Genomic DNA, 15429 nt, shown 5'->3' with positions numbered 1-15429 from the left:
TCAGTCTTCACTATGTAGTCTGAATTCTTAATCACTGTATTACTCTTCCCATCATGTGCTGGGCCTTAAGCAAAGTGCTGAAGAGAGAAAGTTGTATGATTTTTACACTCTCAGCCCTTAAGGAACTTCCAATCTGCTGAGAAGAGCCAGAAGGAGAAGTGAGATATCATAAAATGATGTGATAAGGGTGAGATGAGAGACCGAAAGCACAGAGCAGGGCAACTTTCAAGGTCTTCCTGGAGAAGGTTATACCTGAACTGAGTCTTAAGGAATAAACCAAGAAGTTAGGGAGGTGAGGAGTGTGTGTGTGTGTGTGTGTGTGTGTGTGTGTGTGTGTGTGTGTGTCTGTGTGTGTGTGTGTCTGTGTGTGTGTGTGTCTGTGTGTGTGTGTGTCTGTGTGTGTGTGTGAGTGAGAGAGAGAGAGACAGAGAGACAGAGACAGAGAGAAGGGAGGGATAGGGAGAGAGAGAGGATGAGAATGAAGGGAAACAGACCTTAGAAATCCACTGTGACATAGATAGAATCACTCAGGCAACAGGTAGCTCTCAGGTCCTATGTCCTGGTCTCAAATCTCAGCTATAAAAGCATATTGTGACCATGAACACTTGGCCCAGGAAGTGCTGCTAACCTAACTTATAAACAACACTCTGTATGTGGGTAAGTATGGAGTGACCGTCACCCTGGTTTGACTGGGACAGTCCTGGTTTATCACTGATATAGATCAGTTAACACATTTTAATTCTTTTTAGTGTTTCCCATTTTCCTCTCAATAATGTCCCAGTTTAGAAAATAAATTTTATGGTCACCCTTGGTAAGTGCCTTTCCACCATGGGATGATTTTGAATTAAATATGTAGAAATGATGAAATAAAGCAAATGTAGTATTAGTACCTTTATGATAAATTTAGGGAAAAGCTCTGTGTTTCTAATTGAAACTTTACAAAATGTATAAAAATACATAGAATTTCACAGACTATCCTTGTAATTCCAATTTATTGTGCAATTGATGTAAGTTGATCTTAAGCCAAAAGGCAGAGAATTTGACCAGGTTTTTATACACTATCAGATTGTGTAAGATATTTTGGTTTATTGTATTTTCTGCATGTGAATAATTCTATTTCAAAAATTATATGAGTTCTTGGAAATGTTTTGTTATAGGTGTTGCAAATTTGTCCTGTAAGAAATTTGAAATGCTTAAAAATTAAATAAGATACATTCTTGAAAATGTGTTTAAAATATTTAACTGAATATAATTACAGAACAGTACTGAGGAAAATTATTCTGTTTAACATAGAAATGTTAATCCAGTAATAGTTAATCCAATAATCAATGAAAAATGGAAGGTGATATTTCTCATTATACTCAGTTTATAAACAGAATAACAAGATTTGTAAGTGGAACATAAATGCTTATGTTCAAGGAAGACTTGTTTTTTGTGTGCGTGATTTTAATAATTGAAATAATTGAATAAATTTTAAAACCAAATAGCTTTTATTTTATTTTTTTAAGATATTAGTTCATTTATTTTGAATTCTCATATGTATTAGAAGTTCTTTCTTTCTTTTTTATTTCCAAATTTTATTTTGTCAATATACAATGTGGTTGATTATTGTGCCCAATTGCCGAAACCTCCCTCCCTCCTCCCTCTCCCCCCTCCCTCCCAACAATGTCCTTTCTGTTCACTTGTCATATCAGCTTCAAGGAATTGTATTTGTTGTGTCTTCTTCCCCTCCCCCCGGTTTTTTTTTGTATTTATTTATTTATTTTTAGCTCCCACAAATAAGTGAGAACATGTGATATTTCTCTTTCTGTGCCTGACTTGTTTCACTTAATATAATTCTCTCTAAGTCCATCCATGTCATTGCAAATGGCAGTATTTCATTCCTTTTTATAGCAGAGTAGTACTCCATTGTATAGATATACCACATTTTCCGTATCCACTCATTGGATCATGGACATTTGGGCTGGTTCCAACTCTTGGCTATTGTAAAGAGTGCTGCAGTGAACATTGGAGAACAGGTATACCTTTGACTTGATGATTTCCATTCATCTGGGTATATTCCCAGCAGTGGGATAGCTGGGTCATATGGTAGATCTATCTGCAATTGTTTGAGGAACCTCCATACCATTTTCCATAGAGGCTGCACCATTTTGCAGTCCCACCAACAATGTATGAGAGTTCCTTTTTTTCAACAACCTCACCAGCATTTATCATTCACAGTCTTTTGGATATTAGCCATCCTAACTGGGGTGAGAAGGTATCTCAGTGTGGTTTTGATTTGCATTTCCCGAATGCTGAGTGATGTTGAGCATTTTTTCATATGTCTGTTGGCCATTTGTATATCATCCTTAGAGAAATGCCTACTTAGCTCTTTTGCCCATTTTTAAATTGGATTGCTTGTTTTTTTCTTGTAAAGATGTTTGAGTTCCTTGTATATTCTGGATATTAATCCTTTGTCAGATGTATATTTTGCAAATATTTTCTCCTACTCTGTTGGTTGTCTTTTAACTCTGTTAATTGTTTCTTTGGCTGTGCAGAAGCTTTTTAGTTTGATATAATCCCATTTGTTTACTTTTCCTTTGGTTGCCTGTGCTTTTAGGGTTGTATTCATGAAGTCTGTGTCCAGTCCTACTTCCTGAAGTGTTTCTCCTATGTTTTCTTTAAGAAGTTTTATTGTTTCAGGGTGTATATTTAATTCTTTAATCCATTTTGAGTTTACTTTGGTTTATGGTGAAAGGTATGGGCCTAGTTTCATTCTCCTGCATATTGATATCCAGTTCTCCCAGCACCATTTGCTGAAGAGGCAGTCTCTTCCCCAGCATATAGGCTTGGTGCCTTTGTCAAAGATCAGATGGCTGTAGGTGTGTGGGTTGATTTCTGTATTCTCTATTCTATTCCATTGATCAGTGTGTCTGTTTTTATGCCAGTACCATGCTGTTTTGGTTATTATAGCTTTGTAGTCTAGTTAAACTCAGGTAGTGTTATGCCTCCAGTTTTATTTATTTATTTTTTTGCTCAGCATTGCTTTGACTATGCGTGGTCTTTTGTTATTCCATATAAATGTCTGGATAGTTTTTTCCATTTCTGATAAAAATGTCATTGGAATTTTGATGGGGATTGCATTGAATTTGTAGATCACTTTGGGTAGTATGGACATTTTCACAATATTGATTCTTCCAATCCAAGAGCATGGGATATCTTTCCGTCTTCTTGTATCCTCTCTGATTTCTCTCAGTAGTGGTTTGTAGTTCTCATTATAGAGATTTTTCACATCCTTGGTTAACTCAGTTCCTAAGTATTTTATTTTTCTGGTGGCTATTGTAAATGGGCAAGTTTTCTTGATTTCTCTTTCTGCATATTTACTATTGGAGAATAGAAATGCTACTGATTTTTGTGTGTTGATTTTGTATCCTGCTACTTTGCTGAAATCCTTTATCAACCCCAAGAGTTTTTTTTGTAGAGGCTTTAGGCTGTTCGATATATAGGATCATGTCATCTGCAAACAGGGACAGTTTGACTTCAACTTTTCCAATCTGGATGCCCTTTATTTCCTTCTCTTCTCTGATTGCTCTGGCTAGTACTTCCAACACTATGTTGAATAGGAGTGGTGAGAGTGGGCATCCTTGTCTAGTTCCTGTTCTTAAAGGAAAAGCTTTCAGCTTTTCCCCATTCAGGAGGATATTGGCAGTGGGTTTAACATTTATGGCTTGAATTATGTTGAGATACTTTCCATCTATACCTAACTTATAGAGGGTCTTTGTCATGAATGAATGTTGAATTTTATCAAATGCTTTTTCAGCATCTATAGAGATGACCATATGGTCCTGGTGTTTGATTTTATTCATATGGTGTATCACATTTATTGATGTACGTATGTTGAACCAACCTTGCATCCCTGGGATGAATCCTACTTGATCGTGGTGAATAATTTTATGTATGTGTTGCTGTATTTTGTTAGCTAGTATTTTATTGAGGATTTTTGCATCTATATTCATCAAGGATATCGGCCTGTAGTTTTCTTTATTAGTTGTATCTTTACCTGGTTTTGGTATCAGGATGATGTTTGCTTCATAGAATGAGTATGGGAGAATTGCCTCTGTCTTTTGGAATAGTTTGTAAAGAATTGGTGTCAATTCCTGTTTGAATGTTTGGTAAAATTCTGCTGTGAATCCATCTGGTCTTGGGCTTTTCTTTGTTGGGAGCCTTCTGATAACAGCTTCAATCTCCTTTATTGTTATTGGTCTGTTCAGATTTTCTACGTCTTCTTGGCTAAGTTTTGGGAGCTTGTGTGTGTCCAGAAATTTATCCATTTCCTCCAGATTTTCAAATTTGTTGGCATATAATTGTTTATAGTAGTCTCGAATAATTCCTTGTATTTCAGATGTATCAGTTGTAATATTACCCTTTTCCTTTCTAATTTGTGTTATTTGGATCTTCTCTCTTCTTTATTTATCTTTTCAAAAAACCAACGTTTTGATTCATTGATCTTTTGTATTGTTCTTTTTTGGGTGTCAATTTCATTTAGTTCTACTCTGATCTTAATGATTTCTTTCCATTTGCTAACTTTAAGTTTGGATTGTTCTTGTTTTTCTAGTTCTTTAAGGTGAAATGTTAGGTTTTTCACTTCCCATCTTTCCATTCTTCTGAAGTAAGTATTTAATGTGATAAATTTCCCCCTTAGTGCTGCTTTTGCAGTATCCCCCAGGTTTTGGTATGATGTGTCGTTATTTTCATTAGTTTCAATAAATTTTTTGATTACTTGTTTGATTTCTTCTTGGACCCATATGTCATTAAGTAGAATGCTGTTTAATTTTCATGTGTTTGTATAGTTTCCAGAATTTCGTTGTTATTGATTTCTAATTTTAATCCATTGTGGTCTGAGAAAATACATGGCATAATTACAATTTTTTAAAATTTGTTGAGACTTGATTTGTGACCTAGCATGTGATCTATCCTGGAGAATGATCCATGTGCTGATGAGAAGAATGAATATTCTGAGCTTGTTGGATGGAATGTTATGTAGATATCTGCCAAGTCCAATTGGTTTAGTATGTTGTTTAGATATTGTGTTTCTCTGCTGATTCTTTGCCAAGGTGAGCTGTCCAATATTGACAGTGGGGTGTACAGGTCTCCTGCTATTATGGTATTAGTGTCTATTTCCTTCTTTAGGTCTAATAGAGTTTGTTTTATAAATCTGGCTGCTCTGACATTGGGTGTGTATATATTTATGATTGTTATGTCTTCTTGATGGATCAATCCTTTTATCATTATGTAGTGGCCCTCATTATCTCTTTTTATGGTTTTTAGTTTAAAGTTTATTTTATCAGATATAAGAATAGCTACTCCAGCTCATTTTTCATTTCTGTTTGCATGGTAAATCTTTTTCCATCCTTTCACTCTTAGTCTATGTGAGTCTTTATGGGTGAGGTGGGTCTCTTGAAGGCAGCCTATAGTTGGGTCCTCCTTTTTAATCCAGTCAGCCAGTCTGTGTCTTTTGATTGGGGAACTCAATCCTTTTACATTGAGTTGTTATTGAAAAGTGTTGATTTAATCCTAGCATTTTATTGATTATTGTTTGGATGTCTTAGGTGTCTTTTGTTCCTTGCTTTCTGATTTACTGTTTGTTTTCTGTATTTGTTAGTTCCTTGGGTTGTTGATAGCCTTTTTGTTTGTTTGTTTACTCTTTCTGGATGCCATTTTTATTATACTAGTGGGTTTAGATTTTTCTTGGGTTTTTATGGCAGTAGTAGTTATTTTTCAGGTACCAAACCCAGTACTCCCTTGAGAATTTCTTGTAAGGGTCATCATGTGGTAGTGAACTCCCACAGTTTTTGTTTGTCTGAGAAATACACTATTTGCCCTTCATTTTGGAAGGATAGCCTTGTGGGGTAGAGTATTCTTCGCTGGCAATCTCTGTCTTTTAGTATTTTCAATATATCATCCCATTCCTTTCTGGCTTTTAGGGTTTGTGATGAAAAGTCTGATGTTAGTCTGATTGGGGCTCCCTTCTAGGTAATTTGACACTTCTCTCTTGCAGCTTTTAAGATTCTCTCTTTGTCTTTGAGTTTTGCCAATTTGACTATAACATGTTTTGGAAAAGACCTTTTTGGGTTGAATACGTTTGGGGATCTTTGAGCTTCTTGAATCTGAAGATCTGTGACTTTTCCTACACCTGGGAAGTTTTCTGCCACTATTTTGTTGAATATGTTTTCAATGCAACCTCCTTTTCCCTCCCCTTCTGGAATACCCGTGACTCTGATATTTGAGCGCTTAAGGTTGTCTGATATCTCTCTCAGATTTTCTTCAATGCCTTTAATTCGTTTTTCTTTTTTTGTCTGCCTGTGTTATTTCAAACAGCCCATGTTCAAGGTCTGAAGTTCTCTCTTCTATTTCTGCAAGCCTGCTGGTTCAACTCTATTGTGTTTTTTATTTTGCTGAATGAATTCTTCAGTTCGGCAGGCTCTGCTACATTCTTTTTCAGGGCATTGATTTCCTTGTACATTTCTTCTTTCAGGTCCTGTATACTTTTCTTCATTTCATCATGTTGTCTAGCTGTATTTTCTTGTATCTCATTCAGTTTCCTTAGAATTATCACTCAAAATTCTGTGTCAGACATTTCAAGGGCTTCTTGTTCTATAGTATCTAGAGCTTAAGAATTATTACCCTTTGGTGGTGTACTTTCCTGATTTTTCATATTTCTGGCATCTTTCCTTTGATGTTTAGTCATTGTAGCAGGGGGTTTCACAGTCCACAGTTTTGACACAATTGTCTGGCTAGGATGTTGCTGGGGTTGCCAATTTGGAATGGCTACCTCTGTATCTGCTCAGTTGGCCACTAGTGCCTTTCATGTGTGGTTGCCTTGGGTCTTGGTCCTCTCTGGGGAGCCACCTCTCTGGTCAGCATGCACTCGGCTGGGCTGCTGGGTCACACGCCAGCACCACAGGGCGTGTGGTCTCTGCGGAGCTTCCGCCTCCCTTGCTGTACATCTCCCTGTTCCGCATGCACTGGGCCGGGCTGCTGGGTCACGTGCCAGCACCACAGGGCGTGTGGTCTCTGCGGAGCTTCCGCCTCCCCTGCTGGACATTTTTCTGCTCCACGTGTAGTGGGCCTGACTGTTGGGTCACGCAGCAGCACCACAAGGCCCCTAATAGCTTTTAAACACTACTCTATACACACAGATCCCTTATCCCCATTTGACCCTGGAATACTAACAAAAACACCACCACAAAACAGAAATTGACTACTTCATCAAGAAAAGAAATTCTGGCAAATTGGAGAATGTGAGAAACAACCTGTGGATGAGAGAAAAGGTCTACAGAAACCTCCTTCATAACGTTCAGAAGAAAAAGGAGGAGGTATTGGGAGATGATTAGAAAAGGATAGGAAATTAATGGGGTGTTTTAGTTATTTATTTTCTATTCTTTAAATGATGGGAGAGTTTTGAACATGTCTGCAAGTAGGTGGAAAGATATTCACAAAGAGGAAAAAATGAATGATATTAATAGAAAGGTATGATTAATGGGGTAAGAAATCAGAGGAAAGGATCAGAGGCACTGGCAGTGATCATAGCTCTTTATTAGCATGGAGACATGGGAATGGAAGAAGGAGGTAAGAATGAGGCCTCTCAATAATGCAAGAGTAGGTGTTGTGGGCCTGACAAAGACCGCTCCCGAGGGCCTAATTTACTCAACAAAGTAGGAGATTGGGGTTGAATAATGAGGAAAGATGGCAAGTATTTGGTGTGGTTGTGGGATGACATCAGATTAGGGACCATGAATATGAAAAGGTACCAATCCGTGAAGGTGTATAATTTTCTCTTGAGGTCCCAGATAAGGCCTCAAGGAATTGATGGTGTTGGGGAGGTATAAATTCATATTATCACCCATATGAATAGCCTTGTAGGGAACAATGAGGCCAGGAAGGAGCTGGATGATGGGTGAAGGTGGAGGATCAAGGAACTGGAGGGCTCAGAGAAGGCTGAGAGCAGGGATGGCAGGATGAGGAGGTGTGAACGATGAAAGAAGAGGATGTCCTAGAGGGAGATATTGGAGCTCAAGGTTTTAGAAGAGTGTTAAGTTCTAAAGGTTATGGCAAGATCCAAAAAGTGAACAGCTGAATTAGATAATCAGATGACCGGAAGAGGTGTGTGTGTGTGTGTGTGTGTGTGTGTGTGTGTGTGTGTGTATTGTCCACATTCATATCGCATTTTCTGAGATGGTGGCAGGTTGGGCTTGGAGTAAGAGGAAGACCATGAGCAGGGATCCAATTGCTGGAGTAACTGATAAATCAAAGCCACAAGGTTAGTCAGAAACTGGTAGAGTCAGACAGCAGAGACCTCATAATAGCATTAGTATTTATAGAGGTCATGGAAGCAAACCAACCTGAAAAATATTTTTTTAAGTTTATTTATTATTTTTTTACTTTCTATGATGTTGTGGAGCAGTTGGGGAGAGGGGGACGGGGAGAGGGGAAGAGGAAAGGAAATAGGGTGGGAAAAGGAGAAAGGAGGAGGGGCAGGGTTGAAGCTTGTGGCACCCCCCCTTATTCCTGCAGGGGAGACTAGGGGGCTTCCAGTGGTGTGTCGGTCATTGCTGGGCTGGGTGCAGATGTCAGGGGGTGTGTGGCTGAAGCCCTCACTCCCCATTGCCCCAGCTTGGGAGCCCAGGGTGCTTCTTGCAGCAGTTCAGTGGTCATCACTGGGCTGACCAACCTGAAATCGACAGTGAAAAACCCGGAGAATGTCATCCTTTATCGTGGTCACATGGTATATGGGGAATGGAAAAATATCAACCTCCCTGAGAGAGCTGTAGACAGAAATGATAGACTAGATTTCAGTAAAGGCAAGGAAGTGAAAAGGGTGGCTTGGAATGAAGTTGAGGTTGTAGAGATTGTTAATGAAGCAGGGAACCTCACAATTTCTGATTGTTAAACCTGCCCCCTTCTGCTACAGAAACTGTTTTAGGAATTTTGTGCTTGGCTGCTTTAATTGCAAACTTTAGCTTCTGTAACCTAGCTTGCTTCCTGCACCCGTGTGCTAACGAAAGGTAACAGTGGTTTTGCACCACCCTAAGGGCAGAATGTAAATTAGGCTCCAGAACTGACCAATGAGCTATGTCTCATATACAACCAATCCAAACTAACAGACGTGTATCCCTCGTTTGCGTAAGAGGACCTAAATGAGAACTTGGGTGGGAAGTTTTTGGCTACATAAGGTAGGCCTTTTCCCTCATTTGAGGAGATATGACCTTGATGCTCCTGCTCTCCTTGCTTGCAAGCATTAAAGAGCTGTAATACCAAAAAGAGCTGTTAACCAATAAAGAGCTGTAATAACAACGTTGGTCTTGAATTTCTCTGTACGAGCAAACTTACAACATTAATAACTAAACAAGCATTTCACAGAGTGCATGAGAAATGTGTTTCTAAAGTATTGGGGGAAAACAGAAGAGCACAGTCTTTTTTTCTTGATTTATCTGTTTATTTTATTTTAATTGAAAAATAATAATTGTACATATTTATGGACTACAATGTGATGTTATTATATATGAGGGTACTTCAAAAAGGCCATGGAAAGATTCATATTATCTTTTCATTCTGTTTTTACGGAACTTTTTGAAGTTCCCTTGTATATATATACACAAATTATGGAATGATTAAATCAAGCTAATTAACATACCCATGACCTCATATACTTATCATGTCTTTGTGTGAGAACATTTTAAATGTATATCTTAGCAATTTTAAAGTATACAAAACATTATTATTAACTATAGTCACCATGCTGGGCAATAGATCAATGAAACTTGCTCCTTCTGTCTAACAAACTGCACTGTTTGACCAACATCTCCTCTTTCCCTGTCCAATCCACCACCCCCCACCCAGCCTCTGTTAGTCACTATTTTCTACTCTCTACTTCTAAGAATTTGATTTCTTAGATTCCACTTATAAGCATGATTATGTATTATGTTTCTTTCTGTGCCTGACTTTTTTCACTTAATATCCTCCAGGTTCATCCACGCTGTCACAGATGACCAAATTTTCTTTTTTTAAAGGCTGAATAGTATTTCATTGTGTATAAATACCACATTTTCTTTATCCATTCATCCACTGACGAACACTTAGGCTGCTTCCAAATCTTGGCTATCGTTAATAATATTTCAGTGAACATCACAATGCAGATATTTCTTTGATATAATGATTTCATTTTTTTCAGAAGTTGAATTGCTTAATCATATGGTAATTCTATTTCTGTTTTTTTGAGGTCATACTGTTTTCCAAACTGACTTTACTAATTTACATTCCCACCAACAGTGTACAAGGGTTCCCTTCTCACCATATCCTCACCAACACTTGTTCCTTTTTTTGTTTTGTTTTTGCAGCTGGCTGGTACAAGGGTCCAAACTCATGGCTTTGGTGTTACCAGTACCACACTCTTCTAAGTGAGCTAAACAGTCAGTCCCTTTTTAAAATCTTTTTGATAATAGCCATCCTAATAGGTATGAGGTGATGTCTCATTGTGGTCTTAATTTGCATTTCCTGGTGATTGGAAATGTCGAACATTTTTTAATGTATTTGTCGTTTGTTTAATACAATCCCATTTGTCTATTTTTGCTTTTCTTGTCTATGCTTTTGGAATTTTAGCCAAGAAATCATTGCCCAGATCAATATTATGGAGATTTTCCCCTATATTATCTTCTAGTAGTTTTACAGTTTCAGTCTTATGTTTATGTCTTTAATTAATTTTGAGTTGATTTTTTGTATATGGTGTGAGATAGGATCTAATTTTATTCCTCTGTGTGTGGCTATTCAGTTTTCTCAGCACTGTTTATGGAAGAGACTACACTTTTCCCACTGTGTGTTCTGACACCTTTGTCAAAAATCAATTGATTGACTCTAAATGTGTGAGTTTATCTCTGGGCTTTCTATTCTGTTCCATTCTCTTGTGGTTTTACCTAAATTTTAAGATTATTTTTTCTATTTCTGTGAAAAATGACATTGGAATTTTGATAGGGATTGCGCTGAATTTATAAAACACCTTGGGTAGTATGGACATTTTAATATTAATTTCTCCAGTTCATGAACACAGCATATCTTTCCATTTATTTGTGTATCTTCAATTTCTTTCATTAATGATTGATAGTTTTCGGTACATAGATCTTTTATCACCTTGGTTAAATTTACTCTTAAGTATTTTATTTTTTGGATGCTATTGTAACTGGGATTGTTTTTTTAAATTCTTTTTTCAGATAGCTTGTTATTAGTGTATGGAAACACTACTGATTTTCATATGTTGATTTTGTATCTGGCGACTTTACTGAATTTGTTTATTAGTTCTAACAGCTTTTTGGTGGAGTCTTTAGGCTTTTCTATGTATAAAACCATGTCATCAGCAAACATTGACAATTTTACTTTTTACTTTTCTATTTGGATGTCTTTTATTTGTTTTTTGTTTTTGATTTTATTTTTATTTCTGTTTTTTGCCTAATTGCTCCAGCTAGAATTTCCACTACTGTATCGAATAGGAGTGGTGAGAGTGGCCATCCTTGTCCTGTTCCTGATCTTAGACGAAAAGCTTTCAACTTTTCATCATAGAGTATTATGTTAGCTGTGGGCTTATCCATACATGGCCTTTATTGTATTAAGGAACATTCCTTCTACGCCCAGTTTGTTTAGAGTTTTTATTATAAAAGAATGTTGTATTTTGTCAACCGCTTTTTCTGCATCTATTGAGACAATCATTGTTTTTGTTCTTCAGTCTGCTAATATGGTGAATCACATACTAAAAAACCAAATACTATAGCACATTGAAAGAACCATTCACCATGATCAAGTGGGATTTATCCCTGGGATGCAAAGATGGGTCAACATACACAAATCAATAAATGTGGTTCAGCATGTTAACAGAAGGGAGGCTTAATCACATTAGTATCTTGGGAAAAATCAGGGAAAGCTTCCCAGAGGAGGTGACATGGGATGGGGGTCCTGAAGGACAGTTCCTCATAAAATGGGGACAGAGGAGGACAGGGAGAGGTAAGTGCCGAGTTTCAAGCCAAAAGATAGCATTTCACAGAGACATGGCACTTCTGAGGTACTGCCAGTTGTTCCAAGTGGCTGGATTGAGGAGTTAGGTAGGGAATATTGGTGACCACTGGAGAAGCTTCTGATCCAACTGTGAAAATGTCTCTTGCTGGCCAAATGGAGCACAAGCGAGAGAAGGGAAACATGGTGTTGCCGAGAGTTTCATAGTCCTCCCCAGAGATCTTGTACCAGATGCAAAATTTTGTTCTAGACCATCTGACAATAATTGCCACAATTAAGTTAAAACATTATACATAAACTTGCTTCTAAAGGAATGTACTCGCATTAACCTCATCTAGTTCTTTATTTAAATGTTTTATGCTTAAAGTAAAGAGGAAGCAACAAGTTATCCTCTCTGTGCTGTGGTGACAGGATTGCACTGTTTACTGTGCCTGCCCACCTTCCCTCCCCTCACCTCCTCTCCTCACCTTCTCTCCTCTTCCCTCCCCTTTTATTCCCCTTCCACCCGCTTTTCCTCTTTTCCTCAGGCCTTTATGAAGACCAGCCGTCAGAGATTTGGTAAAACAGAACCAATGGAGTCTAGGAAAACTTAAAAACAAACTTTCGTGTAATTTTGTTTTGAAATTCTTCATTTTTCTTCCCTTGTCACATTGGTCATGATTTTGTATTCCAGTCATCTCAGTTAGAGATTGGTGGATAGGTTCATAGTATGGTTTATATTCACTCATTGAACAAATAACTAAGTGATCGACTAAGTGAACGAATGAAGAACAAATCTATTAATTATTATGTTTTTTAGTTGTAGCAGAAGAGAATGAAAACTCAGAAATGCTAAGGAACTTGAACAGCAGGGGGCAGCAAAAGTTTGCTTTTTTCCATCTCCTCCCCACAAACTTGCAGATGAACGGTACCTAATGCTTGCATGACATTGGCTTCATGTGAGAAAAAAGGTGGAGAGAAGTCATAATTTAAAGGTCAGTTCCAACAGTGGTAAGGGCACTCTACTTTAATTTACTTCAGTTTCTTCTTCTAGAACAATGTATGTGGTTTTTAATGGAGTTTTTTTCCTAAAGGACCCCAAACTATTAATATAGAGTTATATACCAGCAGATGGCAGTACTTCTCATGGGTCAGAAATGTAGGACCAGTTTGGGGGGCAAAACAAAGCATACATAAGGGATGAAATCTATTTAAAAACTACAGAAGTAAAATCAGTATTAAGTAGAGGATTAAACCTTCTATGTTTCAAATATCTTAATGTAAAGAAGGTAGAATTTTAACCACAGGTACATTGTTCATTTTGAAGAAAGATAATAACTGAAATGCTTTTAAATGTCAAATTTAAGACTTAACAAAAGGTAAGCTATAATTGATGGAAATCACTTAGATTTTACTACGTACTTTCAGGATGTTCTTTTACCAGATTTTTCAATGATCAATTAAGTCAGAAATGTTAGCCAAGAGAAAAACAATTGCACACAAACACAATGCTTTTTGATTACTGATTAATAGCACCAAATGATTTCCCCCGTTGCCCTTGGCTACATTATTTAAGTGTCAACAGAGAACCTCAACTTTTCTTATGTTTTATCTAGTCTTCACTTTTTCTAAACATTTAACTACTTTAGTTGGATACTTAAAATCAGATAAAAACAGAAACAATGTCTGTAGTTAGAGTACTTGTAGTGCGAAGGAAAATGCAGACTCACTGGTTTTTGAGTGACAGCACTTGACCCGAAACTTCAAACATGCCTGTGAAACTTCCATGTAGGTGAAGGAGCAGAGGCCAGTCTAGCACTTAGTTTCTTTTTAGACTTCCCCTTCCTTAATCATGCGGATAAGTAATAACTTCTTAAATGGGAATAAAAAGCATTTCATTGCATTTCTGTGTATAATGAAAAGTCTCCCTGTCTTTGGCTCTTTGATTTTCCACATGAAGACCAACTTGGATTTTACTATAATAACGAAGAGCACTAGAAAAAACAAAAGGGCATATTTGCTTAAATCGCTGTTTGCACCGAAAGAAACTGCCTAATGGGGTTATCACTGGGTCAGGCTGCACTCTGTTTTTTACCAAGACTGAATCAAGGGCAGGTGAATTCAGGAAGGCTGGGTGGGTTTAGAGTTTTTGAAAACCACTATTTCAATAAAATCATTCTTGGCAAAATTATCTCTCAGCTCTTCTATTTGCTTAGCAAGTGAAAGATACTTAAGAAAGTCAACTACTAGGAAATAACTCTTAGATTTAATTTTATTTCCGAAGAATAACACTGCTCCATATGGGAGGAAATATGGTAGAGAAGCATGATCTAGAACCATGGTTTCTGACAATTTGGTGTGTTGAATCTTGTCACACTCTGTGCTTTAGTTTCTTCATCTGTGCAATTAGGATGATTATACAGTGTTGGTGTGAGAGTTCAAGTTAATGCTTATAAAGTACTAGGAACATGATAAGTGGTATACGTGTTGATGATGATGGTGATGCAGCACCAGATACTATATTATACGCTAAGAACACAGAGATTGATAATATACTGTCCCTGCCTTTGGGGAGCTTAGGGTCTTTTAGGAGGAGTCAGGTAAATAATAGCAAAATATTGTAGGTTTAATAAGTAGGTTATATAGAGTTTGGGATAGGTGGGTACAAAAGAAAATATGGTGAGTTTGGCCTGGGTAGAAGTGAGAGATGCCTTGTAGAAAGTCCCTTAAGCTGAATCATGTAATACGACTATGTATTTGCAGGTAAGAAAAGGGGGCAAGGAGGGGCTTTGGATGATGTGGGTGAAGGCAGGGATGGGGAACACCTGACTGAAGGTACCAAAGTGGGAACCATTGCATTACATTTACAGAGATGCATTATTAGAATATCAGAAAATGGGGTACATATTTAAGGGGGCATGTGGACAGAGATCAGAGTCCAGCATTGCAAACAAGGACCTACGGGCTGAATTTTGAAATTAGATGGGTTTTGTTTGGCTCCTTCAGCATAATTTTAAAAAGAAACATGAACGTTTAAAACTTAGGATCTTTTACATGGAAAATTCTGGATTTCGGGGCTTTCTAGAAAATTTGGGGCATCTGCAAATGTTGTTCTCCAGTTCCAGCACAGTATCAATGAATGACATGTACACTGCTCAGTTTGTCCCAGACTCTCCTCCTCCCATCAGTCTCTGTCCTTACCTCCAATCCTGTGAACATTGGAATCTCTGATCTTTATATTACGCTCTAAAGAGTTCTGATTTTATTCTACAGGGCACGCAGAGCATTGAAGTGTTTTAAGCAGGAGATTCTACTGTGATCTGATTTGCATTTTTAAGTGCAGGATGAATTGAAGGACAACATGTTAAATTGTTTTCAGCTTTTAACAAAAGTTTTATCATAAGCAGTAGCTGG

The sequence above is a fragment of the Cynocephalus volans genome, chromosome 16, assembly GCF_027409185.1.
Source record: "Cynocephalus volans isolate mCynVol1 chromosome 16, mCynVol1.pri, whole genome shotgun sequence".
In the NCBI taxonomy this organism is placed as follows: Eukaryota; Metazoa; Chordata; class Mammalia; order Dermoptera; family Cynocephalidae; genus Cynocephalus; species Cynocephalus volans.
The sequence above is the reverse complement of the archived record's forward strand: the minus strand, read 5'-3'. Positions refer to the sequence as shown.